This window comes from Bufo bufo, chromosome 1 (assembly GCF_905171765.1).
Source record: "Bufo bufo chromosome 1, aBufBuf1.1, whole genome shotgun sequence".
NCBI lineage: Eukaryota > Metazoa > Chordata > Amphibia > Anura > Bufonidae > Bufo > Bufo bufo.
The window spans coordinates 140,280,714-140,302,454 of NC_053389.1; positions in this window are offsets into that span (position 1 = coordinate 140,280,714).

Genomic DNA, 21,741 nt, shown 5'->3' on the forward strand with positions numbered 1-21,741 from the left:
TTCTCTCTTTCTTGAGTATTGAAGAGATGGTGAGGTCTTTTTTTCAATTAGATAGTTCTCAAAGAAGGTGATCTCTGGATCTTTGGTTTAGTGCTATGAGAAGTGGAGCACATAGAGCTTTCTCTCACTTCCTCTCCTAGCATACTACTCTCTAAACTGACTAGACTGAGCTAGGGGCCTACCTACAGTAACTTCTTTCAGAGGCTGAGTCAGGATTATTAACCCCATCTCATTCATACAAAAATATGCTGGCAGGATAAATGTTCAACCAAGACTATTATTTGAACTGTTCTTTGCACTTCTGGTATTTACTGACTACAAAAGGCTGTAATATACTTTTGTCTTGGGCATGTATTTCTGTGGCTGGAGTAGCTTCCTATCTTTTCTATTTAAATGCTTTTGAAAGCGGTAGATCTAAACTAGTTTAGACATCATTATTTGTGCCCAGAGAGTTAAGCCTGTTTCACACATCCATTGCATCAGTGACAAGATGATCATTTGTGTAGATGTCCATGAAAGATCCATGTTTGGTCCATGTGTCCGTTTTTGTGCCCTCTGTGTATCAATTGTATTCCACATACACTGCTAGGCAGAAAATTAGTTTCCAGAGCATCTCCTACAAATGGCCAATGAAAATTGATGCATCCATGTTTTGTCAGTTGTTTTCATTACCTTAGATTCAAGGGGCGTGTTTAGGCCACAACATGGACCAAAGTAGCTCATGTCTCTGTGGTTTTTCCATTTATGTATAAATAAACACATTAACATAAATGGTCAAGTGGCGAACACAGAAACATCCATGTTTAACTCATGTGTGAACAAGGCCTTCGTTGACAGAGATAAGTCTGGGAGGAGAAGACATAGGTTCCAGGCCTCACAACGCATGACTAGGCATTAGACCTCCTAGCTGGCTAGGTAGTTTTTGCAACTTTAATTGCTGCTTGTGATTTGGACTAGGCCTTAGGCTTCCTGCCTGACTTAACACCTTTTGCAGCTTTCATCGCTGCTTGTGATTTAAAGAGCTGCACCTTGCCTCGGATCCGTCCTGCCGCTATTTCGCCGTGCCGCCGGACCGCCGCTCCGTCCCCATTGACTATAATGGGGACAGGGGCGGAGCTCCGGCGCAGCACGGCAGTGCATGGAGAAAGGCCGCCGGACTAAAAGTACTGCATGTCCGACTTTTTAGTCCGGCGGCCTCTCATTGCGAACTGCTGTGCTGCGCCGGAGCTCCGCCTCGTCCCCATTATAGTCAATGGGGATGGAGCAGTGGTCCGGCGGCACGGCGAAGTAGCGGCAGGACGGATCTGACAGGGTGAACAGCCTGTCGGATCCGTCCTGCCGCTAGTGTGAAAGTACCCTAAGGCTGGAAAAAAGACATACGTCCATCCAGTTCAAATTGATCCAGATGAAGGTGAAAAACCCTCATGAGGTAGAAACCATGTGTCCTTATTCAATGAACGATCTCTAGAATTCTAGTGACTATAACCTGTAACATTAATATACTCCAGAAATGCATCCAGACACCTCTTGAACTCTTTTAGTGAGTTCAACATCACCACCTCCTCTGGCAGAGAGTTCCATAGTCTCACTGCTCTAACAGTAAATAATCCCCTTCTATCTTCATGGAGAAACCTTCTTTCCTCCAGAAGTAGAGGATGTCTTCTTGTCACAGTTCTGAATATAACTAGATGATGGGAGAGATTTCTATGTTGAACTTTGATATATTTATACATCATGGATATGGACAAAGCTTGCTTATAAGTAATGAAAACCATGAGCTACTTACTCAACTGCATCTCAGACTCCTTACTATCATCTTGCACTGTAGCACCAAGGGCACTTCATCTTCCACCCACCAGCCAGGAGACCCATACACAGGGTGTGCACTGGGGAAACTACTTCCACCTTCATCCAAAGTGCAACCCCCTAATCACTGAGGTTAGAGGCGAGAGGCCCGGTCACCGTGAACACCGTGACCAGATGAGACCCAGATTAAGGACTATCACCTCCATCTTGTCTACTACAACTCCCATCATCTCCACAATCCCCCTGGGTTGTAGCAGAGCCAGACAAAGAAATGGAGATCATTGAAACAGAAGTGGTAGAGGATCAATCAGGAGAGAAATGCTTATTTTAAACTTTTCAAAATACTCTTTTCCTTTTGTTAAAAAAAGACCCTTAAAACTCCTTTGATTCAATAAATTAAAAACAAGAAGAAGAAATGCTAGAGAAAATATTTAACGGGCCATCTATTTAGCCAGTTAGGGGTTGGACATTGAAAAATATTCTAAAGTCTTATTTAAGTTTTACTTCAAAGATTTTGGAAGGTGGCATATAAGTGTCTGGTTGCAATAGATACAATTACCATGAATTAAATGATCAAGTAACTAATGACTGCACTTCAAACAGAGATGGATATTTATCCTAAAATCTGTGTCATTAAGCCTGGCTATAAAGGTGTTATATGATCACGCATGTGAAATGCATGTGTGTATGGGGGAGGGGGAGAGGGGTATGACACAATGATGTGAAACAAAAAGTATCTAAAACTATAAGAAAAAAATATTGCTCAAAGGATTCAAGTAATAATTGCGTTATAATCAAACTGAGTGGATAATTAAAAGCCTTGTGTTAATGTTAGATTTTAAAAACAGGGCTACTTGTCTCCACAAACAGCCCCACTCTTGTCCAAGCTGTACCTGGTATTGCAGCTCTGCCCCACAATGTCAGAATAGTCTACAACCAAGATTTGCGCTTTCTTGGGAGTTGCTAAGTTTTCCAAATCTGACAGTCCTCTGTGAGCTTCCTTTGCAAATTCAATCAAATGTAACAGGAGGAATAGCTCTGTATTTAGCACTATTTTTCTCATTGAAACAAAAATCTGAAAAACGGACCCCTGACAAACCCGGTTGCAAGCCAATAAGGCCCAACAGGCTCCTTTAGTATCTGTTGTAAAACATATGCAGATGAATGTCGTTCTGAACGGAAGCCACTTTACAGATGTGAAGGAAGCTAACGAGGATATTCGTCATACACTATTTGCTAATATTTTCTTGTAAATATTAAGGTAGGATCATCATCACATTCTTTTTAGGCTAGTGGAACATAACGTGGCCTTTTGGTCACAAAATGTATGTAAATTCAATGATGTGAGAGATCTTCTTATAGTTACGTGGACACACTGAAAGTTTGGCGCAATAACTTTTATACGTAGGACCAATGTCATCCTTCCAAATGTATAGATATCTACATATTTCAATGGATGTCACATATGATTTATTTTCCCCGCAGAGCTGCTGAACCCTTCAGTGGGCCCACAGTTCTACAAACCAGATGTCCCTCACAATTCAATGCAGCAAAACTCTTCAAAGCCAGCACAATGACCCTGAAACTCTTGTCCACATTTGACTTATAAAGCAATTACCTAGGTACTGTACATTTGTCAGTATTGGTATATTCCTGTAGGGTAAATAAGAAAAGTATTGAATTTAACTTAGTTGTGTACCAGAAGTACACAGACCAGACATTTTGCCCTGACTTGGCATTTAGATGCAGGTCTATGACACTCCATGGAATACTCCATAACATCTGGTCACCTACACCTCCTAGCTCTTCTATGCCTCCATCATAACCTCCTCACCTCAAAACCAGAAACCCTCATCCTTCTTCTGGATTCTTTAGCATATTGCTAAAGTATTTTTTAGTGTAGAAATCACCCACAAATCTTAAATCCCCCAAAATGTTAAGTACATGTAGCAGAAGGCCAATAACCCTAAGAAATATTAACTTGAAAGAAGAACTCAAGAAACTAAGAAATGCAAACACATGTAAAAAAAGATACACATCAGGTAAATGGTGCAGTAGACCAAGAAACAATGTATATAGAGAGAGCCTGTTAATTATTAACAAGGAAATGCTTCTCTAAACCGCACCTTTATGATTACCCTAATATATCAGCATCAAATGTACAATATGCAGCAACCCGGGGGAATGTGGAGAGTAGGATGAGAATGGTGAATGTCATGGTGGCTAGGCCCTTCTCCCTCACCCCAGGGCTGGCACAGTGATAAAGGGGTCTACAGGATAGTTATAGTAGCTGTTTCACCCAAGGCACACCCAGTGTGGAGTCTCCTGGCTGATGGAAGGTGGGGTGCCCTTGATGACAGGCAGGAGATCCCAAAACAAAAGCCATTAAAGAGCAATTGAAGGCGAACTTACACCAGCTGCACATATATAATTTTATACAGAAGATGCCCAGGTTATACCAGCATGGTCTATTTCTCTGTATAAAATAACTCCATTGTGTGTGAATTAACACCAAGACTGCAAAGTTAGATGCTGTTTTATGCAATTGCCTCAAGTGTGAATAAACACTGATGTTTTGAGTTAAGAACTTGTATTTTGCCTCTGTACTGCGCCCGCTTACCCTATCTACCAGAGTAAAAACCCACAATTGGTGGACGGATGCGCGCAAGAGCAGTGAGGCTGGGGTTGGAGCACCGATATTTTTGGTTTCTGCATGTTTCAGGCACAGCTGTATGTCGTACATTAAACCAGCTGTATTACAACCAGTGCCCCACGAAATTGGAGCTGTTGTGAAGGCTCTCATGGAGGCTAATCTGCAGCAGCGAGAGACAAACCTGCCGCAACGCGAGGTTAATAAGCAGTAGCAGGAGACTAACCAGTTGCTGCTACAACACGTGATGGCTTTGCAGACAGAAGGAACAACCCCGAGCGTCCACGATGCCCGGAAAGCAGTCCGTGCCGCGATTCCAGATGACCCCCGCAGGACGATATTGAAACTCTACCTGGCGATGTACAAAGAAATGGCCATCAGGGAAAAGCTACATTGTGACCAGTGGATGAGGTCGTCCTCCATTCCTGGCATCCAATTCCTAGCGGGTGTATTTCGACTTGCCGGACAATTAAAGCGGCCGACTACCAAAAAGTAAAGGGTGAAATTTTGGCAAGACTGGAGGTGAATGTGTTGGTCCGGGCCCACGCGGGTAGCTCAGTGGGAGTTTTAAGCCAGCTGAGCCTGCGAGGACCAGTATCTCTTGCAAAAGTGGCTACAGCCTGATGTGCTGACGTCCCACAGCCTATGCTGGATAGACTATTGGCCTCATATGTTTTGGAGGGCTCTGCCACCCCTCTCAGCACTGGATCGGCCAGGTGTCTCCTGGCCAACGCCCTAGAAATGGTGGACCTGGTGGAGTTCTACAAGGCTACTAAGACTGTTACAGGGGGTTCTTTTGGAGGGGGCAGTCAAAACCCTGTAAATCTCCATCCCAGACCCGGCGACCTTGTACCAACCAAACCCACCCGGGGTGTACCCTCTACTGACGTGGCTCTGATTTTCTGCTGGCGGTGTTACGGAGCCCGGGCCATGCAAGAGCTGACTGTCCCATCAGGTGGAACCCATGGATCTAACTATGGCATACCGTCAGTAGCTATATGCCAGGAAGCTGTGTGCAGCAGGTACCCCAAAAACTGTAAACCACCTGTGCCAGGTGGAGGTAGGAGACACTCCAGCGGAGGCTCTGCTGGACTCAGGGAGTCTGGTGTCCCTAGTAAGGGCTCCCCTGGTACGGTCAGAGGAGTATACTGGCCAGAAAGTCGGAGTCATGTGCATCCATGGAGACTTAAAAAACATCCCACTGCCCTGGTGTCTCTACACCACAGGGACTGGCAGACAAACTCACAAAGCTGGCAGTTTGCCCCAAATTACACTACGAACTTATAATAGGGATAAACTTCCTGGGCTTCCCAGTACTGTGGCCTTCTATGAGCGTGACTAAATACAGATGAGACAGGCGTAACCCCTAGCAGAGTGGACCGGCTCAGGGGGGAGACCAGAACCCTGGGAACCTGAGACCGAAGGGCCAGCGGTAGGGTTGACCGCCACTTCGGTGGAAGAGGGGGAGACAAACCCCGCTAATGTGGATGGGTGGAGATGTGGAGGACTTGCGCCGGGTCCTGAATTGGCAGACCTCAATGTCTCCGTGGATAATTTTGGTACCGCCCAACGTCGGGACCAACCCTATCCCGTGCCTGGGAAAATGTATTAATAGTAGATGGTGAACCACAAAAAGCTTGTGTTAGATCTAGCCCACCAATCATTTCTCGGGGGGTCACCCTGGGGCTGCAGGAAACTCAGGTTCATATTCTACAGCGGTTTTACTGGCCAGCATATTCAAAAGAAGAAGAAGAGTTTTGTAAGTCTTGCCAGCCTTGCCAGATAACTAGCCCCAGCCACATTTCCATAGTCCCTTGGTACCTCTCCGATTATCAAGTACCGTTTGACCGAATAGCTATGGACCTCATAGGCCCAGTACCGAAGTCCGCCAGAGGGTATCAACACATCTTAGTTATTCTAGACTACGCCACTTCGTACCCGGAGGCGGTGGCACTGCGACATACCTCGGCCAAACTCATAGCTAAGGAGTTAATGGAGATATTTTCCCAAGTAGGACTACCTAAAGAGGTTCTGATCTACCATGGGACCCCTTTTATGTCCAAGGTGATGAGGGAACTCTGTAAGTTACTGCACATAAAACAACTACGGACGTCCGTTTACCATCCGCAAAAGGACGGTCTGGTAGAACGGTTTAACCGCCTCACGTCCGCCCATAGGATATAAACGTCCTATGGGTGGACGTCTATTTCTGACAGCACGTTTTAAAACGTCCTGTCAGAAATAGCAGCTGCACGCTAATCGTGCAGCTGCTGATCGGGTTGCCCGCTGTCAGTGACAGCAGGGCAACCCTAAGACAAGGCAGGGACAGTTCCCAGGTGTCCCTGCCTTCACGATCGCTGCAGACACAGCGCTCACCGAGCGCTGTGTCTGCAGAGAAGGAAGCGCTGTGCGCTTCCTGTTCCGGCCCGGCGGTCATGTGACCGCCGTGACCGGAGAGTGCAGGGGCTGTGTGAGGTCTCTCAGAGACCTCGATCAGCCCTGCTCTGAGGCTGTACAGCGCTGGATTGCTGCTGTACAGCCTCTATAGGGGTGCATTTGTCCTGTAACTGGGGCTACTATGTCAGCCCCAGTTACAGGAGAAATCAACTGTGAAAAAAAAAAGAAAAAGTGAAGCAAATGTCCCCCAGAGGTCTTGTATGACCTTATGGGGGACGAAAAGTGTAAAAAAAAATAAAAAAAATAAAGGGTTGAAAAAATAAAATAAAATAAAGTTTCACATGTAAAAAAAAAAAAAGTTCCCAAGTTAGGAATAAAAAAAAAAAAATTAAAATAGAAAAAATAAAGTAAAATAGACATATTTAGTATTGCCGCGTCCGTAAAAACCAGCTCTATAAAAATATCACATGACCTAACCCCTCGGGTGAACACCGTAAAAAAAAAAAAAAAAACGGTGTCAAAACAAGCAATTTTTGTCACCTTGCATCACAAAAGGTGCAACACCAAGTGATCAAAAACGCGTATGTCTCACAAAATGGTACCAATAAAACCGTCACCTCATCCCGCAAAAAATGAGCGCCTACATAAGAAAATCTCTCAAAAAATAAAAAAACTATAGCTCTTAGAACATGGAGACACTAAAACATAATTTTTTTGGTTTCAAAAATGCTATTATTGTGTTAAAGTGAAACAAATAAAAAAAAGTATACATATTAGGTATTGCCGCGTCCGTAAAAACCAGCTCTATAAAAATATCACATGACCTAACCCCTCGGGTGAACACCGTAAAAAAAAAAAAAAAAAAACTGTGTCAAAACAAGCAATTTTTGTCACGTTGCATCACAAAAGGTGCAACACCAAGTGATCAAAAACGCGTATGTCCCACAAAATGGTACCAATAAAACCGTCACCTCATCCCGCAAAAAATGAGCCCCTACATAAGAAAATCTCTCAAAAAATAAAAAAACTATAGCTCTCAGAACATGGACACATTAAAACATAATTTTTTGGTTTCAAAAATGCTATTATTGTGTAAAACTTTAATAAATGAGAAAAAGTATACATATTAGGTATCGCCACGTCCGTAACAATCTGCTCTATAAAAATGTCACTTGACTGAACCCCTAAGGTGAACGCTGTAAAAATAAATAAATAGAAACTGTGCTAAAACAACCAATTTTTTGGTCACCTTGCCCCATAAAGTGTTATATTGAATGATCAAAAAATCATATGTACCCAAAAATAGTACTAATAAAACTGGCACCTTATCCCCTAGTTTCCAAAATGGGGTCACTTCTTGGGAGTTTCTACTGTAAGGGTGCATCAGGGGGCTTCAAATGGGACATGGCATCTAAAAACCATGTGGAGTTCCTTTCCTTCTGCGCCCTGCCGTGTGCCCATACAGCAGTTTACGACCACATGTGGGGTGTTTCTGTAAACCGCAGAATCTGGGTAATAAATATTGAGTTTTGTTTGGCTGTTAACCATCGATGTGTTAGAGAAAAAAATTGATTAAAATGGAAAATCTGCCAAAAAAGTGAAATTTAAAAATTTGATCTCCATTTTCCTTTAATTCTTGTGGAACGCCTAAAGGGTTAACAAAGTTTGTAAAATCGGTTTTGAATACCTTGAGGGGTGTAGTTTCTACAATGGGGTCATTTATGGGGGTATCCACTATGTAGGCCCCACAAAGTGACTTCAGACCTGAACTGGTCCTTATAAAGTGGGTTTTGGCAATTTTCTTAAAAATTTGAAGAATTGCTTCTAAACTTCTAAGCCTTCTAACGTCCTAAAAAAATAAAATGACATTTCCAAAATGATGCCAACATAAAGTAGACATATGGGGAATGTTAAATAATAAATATTTTATGAGGTATCACTTTCTGTTTTAAAAGCAGAGAAATTGAAATTTAGAAAATTGCGATTTTTTTTAAATTTTTGGGTAAATTTGGGATTTTTTCATAAATAAAGGTGAAATATTTTGACTCAAATTTATGACTATCATGAAGTACAATGTGTCACGAGAAAACAATCTCTGAATGACTTGGATAAATAAAGGCGTTCCAAAGTTATTACCACATAAAGTGAGATATGTCCGTTTTGCAAAATTTGGCCTGGTCAGGAAGGGGGCAAAGGGCCCAGATGGGAAGTGGTTAACCAAACATAAAAAAATATGCGATGCAGGCGAGGGAGGTTTGTTTTTGTGGGTGTCTTGAGCTTATCCCACAAAACACCTCCCTAGTGAAGTCTTTGGTTCACAATTTTTATTACAGTGCTTTTATTACAGCGATTTTAATACTGTCAATATTTCATTGGATTTTAGGTGGTAACTTATCTCTTCCAATTTATAATCATAAAAATATATGTGTATATATATATATATATATATATATATATATTTACACATACAGTACAGACCAAAAGTTTGGACACACCTTCTCATTCAAAGAGTTTTCTTTATTTTCATGACTATGAAGGCATCAAAACTATGAATTAACACATGTGGAATTATGTAATAGGAAAATGAGCGAGCACTCATACACTTGGCAACCAGATTGATATGTGCAGAAAATATTTATTAAATCCCCATAAAATACAAGTAATAAAATTTATAAGAACAATGTAGCAATAATATACAACATTACAGTCACATATATTGTGGTAGATATGATCGACACTATATTCATATGACTCAATAGTATCGATAAATTCAATAATTATATATCACACCAAAAAACTTCAAGTATATGCTGTTATTTGGGAAGAGGGGGCAGGGCCGGTACAAGGCAGGGGCCGAAGGAGCGGGTGCCCTGGGCGCTACCATTTGCGGACAGGAGGGGGGCGCAGGTGAAGTGCCAGCAGCAGTGGCGTCGCCAGGGGGGGGCCAGAGGGGGCCACGGCCCCCCCTACATCATGCTGTGCCCCCCCATGTGCCCCCCCAACTAAAATGACCCCCCCCCCCAAGTGAGCAGCCGCCGCCGGGCACAGGGAGATGAGCGCTTCCATTGCGCTCATCTCCATTGTAAACTGTCTGTGCCAGCGGAGGTGCAGGGGAGGGAGAGGCGTGTCCCTTCCCTTTCCTCTGATAGGCTGCAGGCAGGCACCGAAGTGGAGGAGAGGCCCCGCCCCCTAATTACTCCTGTTTACCTTTCTAAAGCTAAAGGACCTTTGATGATGTCATCACAGGTCCTGTAAGGGAACTGCACAGTGTAAAGTGTAGTTCCCAGGTTAGAACAGTGCATCTGCCAGGACCTGTGATGACATCATCTTCAACATCACAGGTCCTGCAGAATCTAGCAAAGGAACTGCACCAAAAATGGTGTAGTTCCTAGGTTTCAAAGGTACATCTGCCAGGACCTGTGATGACATCATCACAGGTCCTTCAACCCCTAACAGCAAGTATTAAAAGTTCACAAGCAGCTCTGTATTGATCCATACAGACTGGAATGGAGAGGTAAGAGGAGGTCCTCCACTTTTCATCATTTACCCCCCCCCCCCTCAATGCCCTGTTTTTACTCATTGCTCACTCATGTATACTACTTCAGACAGTTACCACTACCTCATGTACCTCACAGTGACTATAATGCATAACTGACCACATATTTCTATAAACACTGCATCTACAGTATTATACCTTCTATGTGTCACATCAATACACTGCTCTGTATATATATATATATATATATATATATATACACACACATACATGCACACACACTGCATATATTACACAGTATTATACATGCAATATGTACAGATATATAGTATATACCGCAGTGCACTGATATGTGAGGTATGAGGTATAATAGATGCTGTGTGTACAGATATCAGTACACTTCTGTATATACTATATATGTGAGGTACGAGGTATAATAGATGCAGTGTGTACAGATATATAGTATATACAGCAGTGTACTGATATGTGAGGTACGAGGTGTCAATACACTGCTGTATTTACTATATACCTGTACACACTGCATCTATTATACCTCGTACCTCACATATTACACTACTGTATATACTGTATACACTGCATATATTATACCCCGTACCTCACATATCAGTACACTGCTGTATATACTATATACCTGTACACACTGCATCTATTATACCCTGTACCTCACATATCAGAACACTAGGGAATATACTATATACCTGTACACACTGCATCTATTATACCGCGTACCTCACATAACTGTACACTGCTGTATATAATATACATCTGCATCTATTATACCTCTTTTGTGTGCCAGGGCTGTTTTGTAATCCCATTCCGGCCCTGATGGCATAAATTATAAAACGCAGCAGCAAGAATAGTTCATGGAACAAAGGGAGGGGCTATAAAAGGGGAATGGGGGCCCAATTTAGATTCCTGCTATGGGGCCCAGTGATTTTTATGTACGCCCCTGGCTGCAGGCACTAGGCCGGCAGCCTATCAGAGGCCGGCGCAATGACGTCATCGTGCCGCCTGAGCCTTACATTACAGCGTGGGACACAGGAAGAGGCTGCATCGCATCGCTGACACTTAGGTAAGTATAAGTGTTTTTTTTTTTGTTTTTTTTTACAATAGTGTTACTGGCACATTGGGGGGGCTTATTACAAAACTGGCACATGATGATGGGGGGGACTTTATACTGGCACATGATGATGGGGGGGAACTTTATAGTGTCTGTGACTTTCAAAGTCCCACAGTCCTTTGTTCTATTGCTTTAAGTATATTCTTGTTTTGAAACAACATTGATTCTTTCTTAAAAACGGGGGGGGGGGGGGGGGGGGGCGCAGTTTGCCATCTTCGCCCTGGGCACCAAATGGCCTTGTCCCAGCCCTGAGAGGGGGTATTATCTTCTAGCGCTCTATCCTAATTTGGGAAACTGAATGTCACTGAAAATGTTGTAGGTGTATTCACTGGGAGCGCAGTATGTTCATAAAGTGTCCACAGGAATCCTGATAATGTGAAAAGTCTCTTATAGCATATCCTTTTAAGGTCGATATGAGCTTTGAATTGAAGAAAACTTTAAATCGATATTTGGCTTACCGTCTAGCGTCTGCTGTCTCCCTATTGCTTCAATGGAGCTTTAAATATTTGCCGGCTTATTCAGTCGCTCCATACAGCAAGCTGGTTTAAATTTAGCGGGAGTTCCAAAGATCGCGGGAGTTGCCACTCTGTTCCGCAATTCCCTTTGGTGCAGCTTTCGACGATAAGAATAGTTAATCCTTTACTGTAGAGATTTTCTTCTGTATGGCCATACAGTATTATCGGAGGCTTTTCAATGCAGGTACATCACTTGTTTCACCATACGCGTTACGGGTAGATTCACTCTCCCTTCCTCAGTGGTCAAGTGTCTGCCAAAGAGTTTTCTTTATTTTCATAACTATGAAGGCATCAAAACTATGAATTAACACATGTGGAGTGATATACATAACAAACAAGTGTGAAACAACTGAAAATATGTCATATTCTAGGTTCTTCAAAGTAGCCACCTTTTGCTTTGATTACTGCTTTGCATACTCTTGGCATTCTCTTGATGAGCTTCAAGAGGTAGTCCCCTGAAATGGTCTTCCAACAGTCTTGAAGGAGTTCCCAGAGATGCTTAGCACTTGTTGGCCCTTTTGCCTTCACTCTGCGGTCCAGCTCACCCCAAACCATCTCGATTGGGTTCAGGTCCGGTGACTGTGGAGGCCAGGTCATCTGGTGCAGCACCCCATCACTCTCCTTCATGGTCAAATAGCCTTTACTTTCAAAGTTTTCCCAATTTTTTGGCTGACTGACTGACCTTCATTTCTTAAAGTAATGATGGCCACTCGTTTTTCTTTACTTAGCTGCTTTTTTCTTGCCATAATACAAATTCTAACAGTCTATTCAGTAGGACTATCAGCTGTGTATCCACCTGACTTCTCCTCAACGCAACTGATGGTCCCAACCCCATTTATAAGGCAAGAAATCCCACTTATTAAACCTGACAGGGCACACCTGTGAAGTGAAAACCATTTCAGGGGACTACCTCTTGAAGCTCATCAAGAGAATGCCAAGAGTATGCAATGCAGTATTCAAAGCAAAAGGTGGCTACTTTGAAGAACCTAGAATATGACATATTTTCAGTTGTTTCACACTTGTTTGCTATGAATATAATTCCACATGTGTTAATTCATAGTTTTGATGCCTTCAGTGTGAATCTACAATTTTCATAGTCATGAAAATAAAGAAAACTCTTTGAATGAGAAGGTGTGTCCAAACTTTTGGTCTGTACTGTATATATATATCCTTGTTTATTTCTGTTCCCATCTGTCCTTCACGGATTATAAACATTGTACACTCTATTTGGTTGGCGCCTATATCGTGTTTTTTTCTTTTCGTTTTTTCTTTTTCTTCCCTGAATTGAGTACGTTACCCAGATGCAAGATCGGATAGAGACTTTTTTGCCTTTTGTTAGGGAGCATATGGAGGCAGCTCAGCAAGCCCAGAGTCAGATCTATAATCGGCAGGCCTGAGTCTGGATCTTTAACCCGGATGATCGGGTTTTGGTTCTGGTTCCAACCGTGGACAGTAAGTTCCTGGCTAGTTGGCAGGGGCCCTGCGAGGTACTCGAGAAAATTGGAGATGTAAACTACAAGGTACACCAGCCAGGGTGGCGAAAGCCGGAGAAGGTTTACCATGTGAATTTACTCAAACCGTGAAAAGATAGGGAAAACTGTACAGAAGACAGCCCACGGCCGGGTTTTCTAGGAGAAGAGCTTCCGGCCCCTCTGTCTGATGCAAGAGAGGCGGCTGCCACAGTAAAAATTGCTGACAGCATCTCCTCTAAACAGACTCAGGAGGCCAGGGAGTTCATTAGTTGGAACACGAATGTGTTCTCGGACCTCCCTGGACGCACTTCCATAATCCGGCATGACATTGTCACTGAGCCTCGGAGGTGCAGCTAATGTTGCAGCTAGACGTCATTGAGGAGTCAAAAAGTGAGTGGGCCAGTCCTATAGTCTTTATACCCAAGTCGGACAGGACGTTGCGGTTTTGTAACAACTTTCGAAAACTTAATGAGATTTCCAAATTTGATGCGTATCCCATGCCCCGCATGGATGAGCTCATCGACAGGTTAGGACAATCCCGGTATTTTTCTGTTTTGGACCTTACGAAAGGGTACTGGCAGGTGCCCTTAACGGAGGCTGCCAAATAGAAAACTGCTTCATCATGCCTTAGGAGCTGTATCAATATAAGGTCTTACCCTTTGGTCTGCATGGCGCCCCCGCCACTTTTCAGCGACTAATGGACAGTGTGCTTTGTCCACATCATCGATACGCTTCGGTTTACCTGGACGATATTGTCATCCACAGCACCGACTTCAAAAGTCACCTACCCTGTAGTGGACTCCCTTCGGAATGCTGGCCTAACCGCTAACCCCAAAAAATGTGTGATAGCGTTAGAAGAGACTAAGTGATCAAATGTTCGCGAACCGCAAGTTTGCGGCAGGCCCCATTCACTTTAATAGCAGGCGAACCTGAAAAACCTTCAGCTCATATTTGCAGCCACCAAATACTTGGTAGAAGTGTACAAATAGTCCCACAACATGGACTTTGGGGATCAATGACAAAAATTCCAACAAAAAATCTGTATCTCTATAATTCTCTGAAATGTGTCCTGTTGGAGCCTAGAAATTTTTTATTTTAGGCCACGGGAGTACGTTGTTCTAATGTAGTTTGTCACTATATGTAGCTGAGGTAACGCAGCAAAACTGCAAACCAATGCTGCACTACCCATATGCACTATATAGAAAGTATATAATTGGTATATAACACCCCTGCTTCAATCAGTTTTTTGGGGGGGCAACTGGTATATCACACCTGTAGAAATGGTTTGTTCCAATGTCGTTTGTCACTCTGTGTAGCTGAGGTAAGGCAGCAAAACCGCAAACCAATGCTGCACTACCCAAATGCACTATATAGAAAGTATATAATTGGTATGTAACACCCCTGCTTCAATCAGTTTTTTGGGGAGGCAACTGGTAAACCACACCAGTAGAAATTATTTGTTTCAATGTCATTTGTTACTATCTGTAGCTGAGCTAACGCAGCTAATCCGCAAACAATTGCTGCACTACCCAACGGTGCTATATAGAAAGTATATAATTGGTATATAACACCCCTGCTTTAATTAGCTATATTGGGGGGCAACTGGTAAATCACACCAGTAGAAATTATTTGTTCCAATAGCGTTTGGCACTCTGTGTAGCTGCAGTATCGCAGCAGAACCGCACACAACTGCTGCAGTGCACAATACAAATGCACTATAATATACTTTCTATGTTAGAAAGTATATTATAAGTATATTACACCCTTCAGTATGTCACACCTATCGATAGCACACTTTTACCAGTCCTTAAAATAACTTTTTTGGCCCAATTAGCTAGCGTTTGGTGTCCCTAACAGTCTGTCCCTGCCCCATACAGCAACCTCTCCCAACACTGGCAAAAGACTGAATGTAAAATAGCGGCCAGATCAGGTTTATTTATAAGGTAGGGGGTATGTCCATGTGCATAAACGTCTCAATTGGTTGTTCTGTACCACCTGATGGATGTGTCATGGGTCAAAGTTCTTCACAATGTAAAAGAATATGGCACAGGCGGACATCTCCATATGTTCGCCCGTTCGGCGAACCGCGAACGAGCAAAGCTCGCCGCGAAACGACCGCCGGGCGAACCGTAAGGCCATCTCTAATGGTGGACTATTGCATGAGGTTTGTTTGTTTGGTTTTGGTGACGCCCGACTTCAAGAGGGAGTTCGTGGTGCAAACTTATGCCTCCCAAGTAGACCTCGGTGCTGAACTGTCTCAGGAAGTCAACGGGGAGGAGCATCCCGTTGTCTTCCTAAGCCACAAGCTCACCCTAGCTGAAACCAGTTGCAGTATAGTGGAGATACAGTGCCTGGCTTTCAAGTGGGCACTCGAGTCTCTCTGCTACTATTTGTTGAGGAGAAAGTTCCGCCTGGTGACCGATCACTCCCCTCTCAAGTGGATGAGCCAGGCCAAAGACAGGAATGCTCGGGTCACCAGATGGTTTTTGTCTCTGCAGAACTTGTTAAGTTCTCGGTAGAACACAGAGCAGGCCGGTTGCAGGGAAACGCGGATGCCCTCTCCCGGGTGCATTGTCTGGCATGTGTCCACCCCCTCAGGGTTGAAAAAAGGGGGAGGTATGTGACACAGCGAGGGGTTGTGTCTGGCAAAGCAGGTATTTTCCTCCAAGCATGTGCGGCTGGGCTGGTTTCCAGCCAGGTGAGGTTAAATACCGGACCGGAGTTTAAGTGCCGGTCCAGGTTTTGGCAGCACCTGGCTGTCCTTAAATAGGCAGCTGGGCTCAGCAGAGATGTCTCTTTTTTTGGGATCTGAGGCTTTGTGCTGTGCTGGAGGGCTGAGAGCCGCATGCTGGGGAAACAGGCCCCCTAAAGCCTGCTGGACTACTGGATGCCGAACTGCCAACAAGGTGACTTGTGTTATATGAACTTTCCATTGTGTGTGAATTAACAGCAAGATTGCAAAGTTACGTGCTGTTTTGTGCAATTGCCTCAAGTGTGAATAAACACTGACGTTTTGAGTTAAGAACTTGTATTTTGCCTCTGTACTGCGCCCGCTTACCCTATCTACCAGAGCAAAATCCCACTATATATATATATATATATATATATATTGTGGGGATTCGCTCTGGTAGGTAGGGCAAGCGGACGCAGCACAGAGACAAAAACAAGGATGTAAAGCAAAGTTCAGTGTTTATTCACACATAGGAAAAAACAAGCCACAAGTAACAGTGTTCAGTTTTGGTGCCTGTTCACACCACACAAAGTCCACAGTGCAAAAAGCCTTCACCTGGTCAGCAGATTTCCACTTTAGAGGCCTGTTTCCCCAACATGCGGCTCTCACAAATAGATGGCCTCAGTGTCTCAAGACACAGACTCCACAGCTTCTCTGTCATGGAGGATAATCTACACCAGCTGAACGTGCTGGCTAGGTTTTTATATCCCAGCCAAAACCCGGCCTGGAACTGTGGGGAACAGCCACCCACCCTGCTCTTTGGCTGTTCCCAATAAGAACCGGCCCGGATCGGCTTTAAACCCATACTAACAGCTGAAATGTCAGACTTCAACTGCAAAACTGACACTTCAGGCCAGGAACCTCGGTGACACGTATCTTCCGTTAATGACGGCCCCTTGTTCCTTCTTACAATATATATATATATATATATATATATATATATATACTGTATTTTCCGGCGTATAAGATGACTTTGTAACACTAGAAATTATTTTCAAAAGTCGGGGGTCGTCTTATACGCCAGGTATACTCAGATCCGATGGTATATTCTAACCCCCAGGCGTTCCCATGGTGATGGGGACGCTTGCCTGGGGGTTAGAATATACAGGGCCCCGCCGGACAGATGTCACGTGCTTGCTCCTCCCACTAGGCGGCGCGTGACGTCAGTGAGTGAGCGCCGCCCACACTGCCTGCTGTTACTGGAGCTGAGAGTAAGGTATCCTAGTAAACAGATGAGCGATGATTAACCTCTTAAGGACATAGGGCGTACAGGTACGCCCTTGTGCCCTGGTACTTAAGGACACAGGGCGTACATGTACGCCCTGTGTATTTTCGATCACTGCCCTGCGGCTGGCAGTGATCGGAACCCGGTGCCTGCTCAAATCATTGAGCAGGCACCTAGGCTAAATGCGCGGGGGGGTCCCGTGACCCCCCCATGTCGGCGATCGCGGCAAACCGCAGGTCAATTCAGACCTGCGGTTTGCTGCGATTTCCGAAGTTTCTGGTCCCCGCGGTCCCTGACCGCGGGGATCAGAAACTTTATATGCCTAAAAAAACGTTTTATTCACCCCCCCCCTGCACCCCCGAATGATTTTATGGTGGCGGGAGGTGCAGGGGGAGGGTTGCGGGCGGTGTGGGCGGTGCGGGAGGCGGGCGGTGCGGCAGGCGGGATCGCGATCCCCCGCCCGCCTCCCCTTGTATAATCGTTGGTGTCTAGTGGGGATACCAGGGTGCCAGCACATTGCTGGCACCCTGGTATAAACGGCTGACATCTGCGATGCGATGTCAGCCGTTTAACCCTTTCCATACAGCGGTCCGTACGGACCGCTGTATGGAAAAGGTTAACAGCGCAGGGAGCTCCCTCCCTCTCCCATCGGGGGGCTGCTGTGCCTTTGCAGCCCCCCGATGGGGAGGGAGAGAGCCCCCAGAGAGCCCCCCGAGAGATCCCCTCCTTACCCTTCCCCGTCTGCGAAGTTCTGAGCAGTACTGAGCAGACGGGGAAGGTTCCCATGGCAACAGGACGCCTCTCAGGCGTCCTGCTGTCCATGGTGCTGAACAGATCTGTGCTGAAAGGCATAGATCTGTTCAGTGTAAGTAAAATACAGTACAGAACAATATATATTGTACTGTACTGTATTATACAGACATCAGACCCACTGGATCTTCAAGAACCAAGTGGGTCTGGGTCAAAAAAAAGTGAATAAAAGTGAAAAAAAAGTAAAAATCAAAAAACACATTTATCACTGATAAAAAATGAAAAAAAATAAAATTCCCTACACATGTTTGGTATCGCCGCATCCGTAACGACCTGATCTATAAAACGGTCATGTTACTTTACCCGAACGGTGAACACCATAAAAATAAAAAATAAAAAACTATGATGAAATTGAAATTTTGCCCACCTTACTTCCCAAAAAAGGTAATAAAAGTGATCAAAAAAGTCGCATGTACGCCAAAATTGTAACAATCAAACCGTCATCTCATCCCGCAAAAATCATACCCTACCCAAGATAATCGCCCAAAAACTGAAAAAACTATGGCTCTTAGACTATGGAAACACTAAAACATGATTTTTTTTGTTTCAAAAATGAAATCATTGTGTAAAACTTACATAAATAAAAAAAAAGTATACATATTAGGTATCGCCGCGTCCGTATCGCCCGGCTCTATAAAAATATCACATGATCTAACCCCTCAGATGACCACCGTAAAAAAATAAAAATAAAAACGGTGTAAAAAAAGCCATTTTTTGTCATCTTACGTCACAAAAAGTGTAATAGCAAGCAATCAAAAAGTCATATGCACCCCAAAATAGATGCCAATCAAACCGTCATCTCATCCCGCAAAAAATGAGACCCTACTTAAGATAATCGCCCAAAAACTGAAAAAACTATGGCTCTTAGACTATGGAGACACTAAAACATTTTTTTGGTTTTAAAAATGAAATCATTGTGTAAAACTTACATAAATAAAAAAAATTGTATACATATTAGGTATCTCCGCGTCCGTGACAACCTGTTCTATAAAATTACCACATGATCTAACCTGTCAGATGAATGTTGTAAATAACAAAAAAAAAAACGGTGCCAAAAAAGCTATTTCTTGTTACCTTGCCGCACAAAAAGTGTAATATAGAGCAACCAAAAATCATATGTACCCTAAACTAGTACCAACAAAACTGCCACCCTATCCCGTAGTTTCTAAAATGGGGTCACTTTTTTGGAGTTTCTACTCTAGGGGTGCATCAGGGGGGCTTCAAATGGGACATGGTGTCAAAAAAACCAGTCCAGCAAAATATGCCTTCCAAAAACCATATGGTGTTCCTTTCCTTCTGCGCCCTGCCGTGTGCCCGTACAGCTGTTTACGACCACATATGGGGTGTTTCTGTAAAATACTGAATTAGGGTCATAAATAATGAGTTTTGTTTGGCTGTTAACCCTTGCTTTGTAACTGGAAAAAAAATATTAAAATGGAAAATCTGCCAAAAAAGTGAAATTTTGAAATTGTATCTCTATTTTCCATTAAATCTTGTGCAACACCTAAAGGGTTAACAAAGTTTGTAAAATCAGTTTTGAATACCTTGAGGGGTGTAGTTTCTTAGATGGGGTCACTTTTATGGAGTTTATAATCTAGGGGTGCATCAGGGGGGCTTCAAATGGGACATGGTGCCAAAAAAACAGTCCAGCAAAATCAGCCTTCCAAAAACCAAACGGCGCACCTTTCACTCTACGCCCCGCTGTGTGCCCGTACAGTAGTTTACGGCCACATATGGGGTGTTTCTGTAAACAGCAGAGTCAGGGCAATAAAGATACAGTCTTGTTTGGCTGTTAACCCTTGCTTTGTTAGTGGAAAAAATGGGTTAAAATGGAAAATTAGGCAAAAAAATGAAATTCTCAAATTTCATCGCCATTTGCCAATAACTCTTGTGCAACACCTAAAGGGTTAACGACGTATGTAAAATCAGTTTTGAATACCTTGAGGGGTGTAGTTTCTTAGATGGGGTCACTTTTAGGGAGTTTCTTCTCTAGGGGTGCATCAGGGGGCTTCAAATGGGACATGGTGCAAATAAACCAGTCCATAAAAATCAGCCTTCCAAAAACCAAACGGCGCACCTTTCACTCTACGCCCCGCTGTGTGGCCGTACAGTAGTTTACGGCCACATATTGGGTGTTTCTGTAAATGGCAGAGTCAGGGCAATAAAGATACAGTCTTGTTTGGCTGTTAACCCTTGGTTTGTTAGTGGAAAAAATGGGTTAAAATGAAAAATTAGCCAAAAAAATGAAATTCTCAAATTTCCTCCCTATTTGCCAATAACTCTTGTGCAACACCTAAAGGGTTAACAACGTATGCAAAATCAGTTTTGAATACCTTGAGGGGTGTAGTTTCTTAGATGGGGTCATTTTTGGGTGGTTTCTATAATGTAAGCCTCGCAAAGTGACTTGAGACCTGAACTGGTCCCTAGAAATTGAGTTTTTGTAAATTTCGGAAAAATTTCAAGATTTGCTTCTAAACTTCTAAGCCTTATAACATCCCCAAAAAATAAAATATCATTCCCAAAACAATTCAAACATGTAGACATATGGGGAATGTAAAGTCATCACAATTTTTGGGGGTATTACTATGTATTACAGAAGTAGAGAAACTGATACTTTGAAATTTGCTAAATTTTTTCACATTTTTGTTAAATTAGGTATTTTTTGGTGCAAAAAAAAATTTTTTTTTGACTCCATTTTACCAGTGTCATGAAGTACAATATGTGACGAAAAAACTATCTCAGAACGGCCTGGATAAGTCAAACCGTTTTAAAGTTATCAGCACTTAAAGGGACTCTGGTCAGATTTTCAAAAAATGGCCTGGTCCTAAGGTGTAAAAAGGCTGTGTCCTTAAGGGGTTAAAGTTAAAGTTACGGATTACAGTTTATAAATGTACTCCTGTGAGCATCGAGGGGGGGGGGGGATCTGTGGATGGCACTGTGTAGGGGAGGGGGATCTGTGGATGGCACTGTTTATGGGAGGGGGATCTGTGGATGGCACTGTTTAGGGGAGGGGAATCTGTGGATGGCACTGTTTAGGGGGGATCTGTGGATGGCACTGTTTAGGGGGGATCTGTGGATAGCACTGTTTAGGGGGGATCTGTGGATGGTGCTGTTTAGGGGAGGGGGATCTGTGGATGGCACTGTTATGGGGAGGGGGATCTGTGGATGACACTGTCATGGGGTGGATGTCACAGCCAGACAGCTGAGAAGCGCTCACAGGAGCTTCTCAGATCCTCCTCCTTGAATTTCTTTGTTTTGGTTTAGTTTCTCATCTCGTTAGTCTATCTCAGCTGTCATGCAGTTGGACTGATTGCTACCCTTTAAGTTCCTCCCCATAATGCAGTAGTGTGCGGCTGATACAACTTCCTGGAGTGTGTGTGCATGCTGTTCCCAATTCCCAGTTCCCAGTTCCCAGTCGTCAGTCGTCTGCAAGTTAAGTGCTGTTTATGTATTTATGATTTTGTCTTTTCTGGATCCAGGTGACCCTGACTCCCTCCG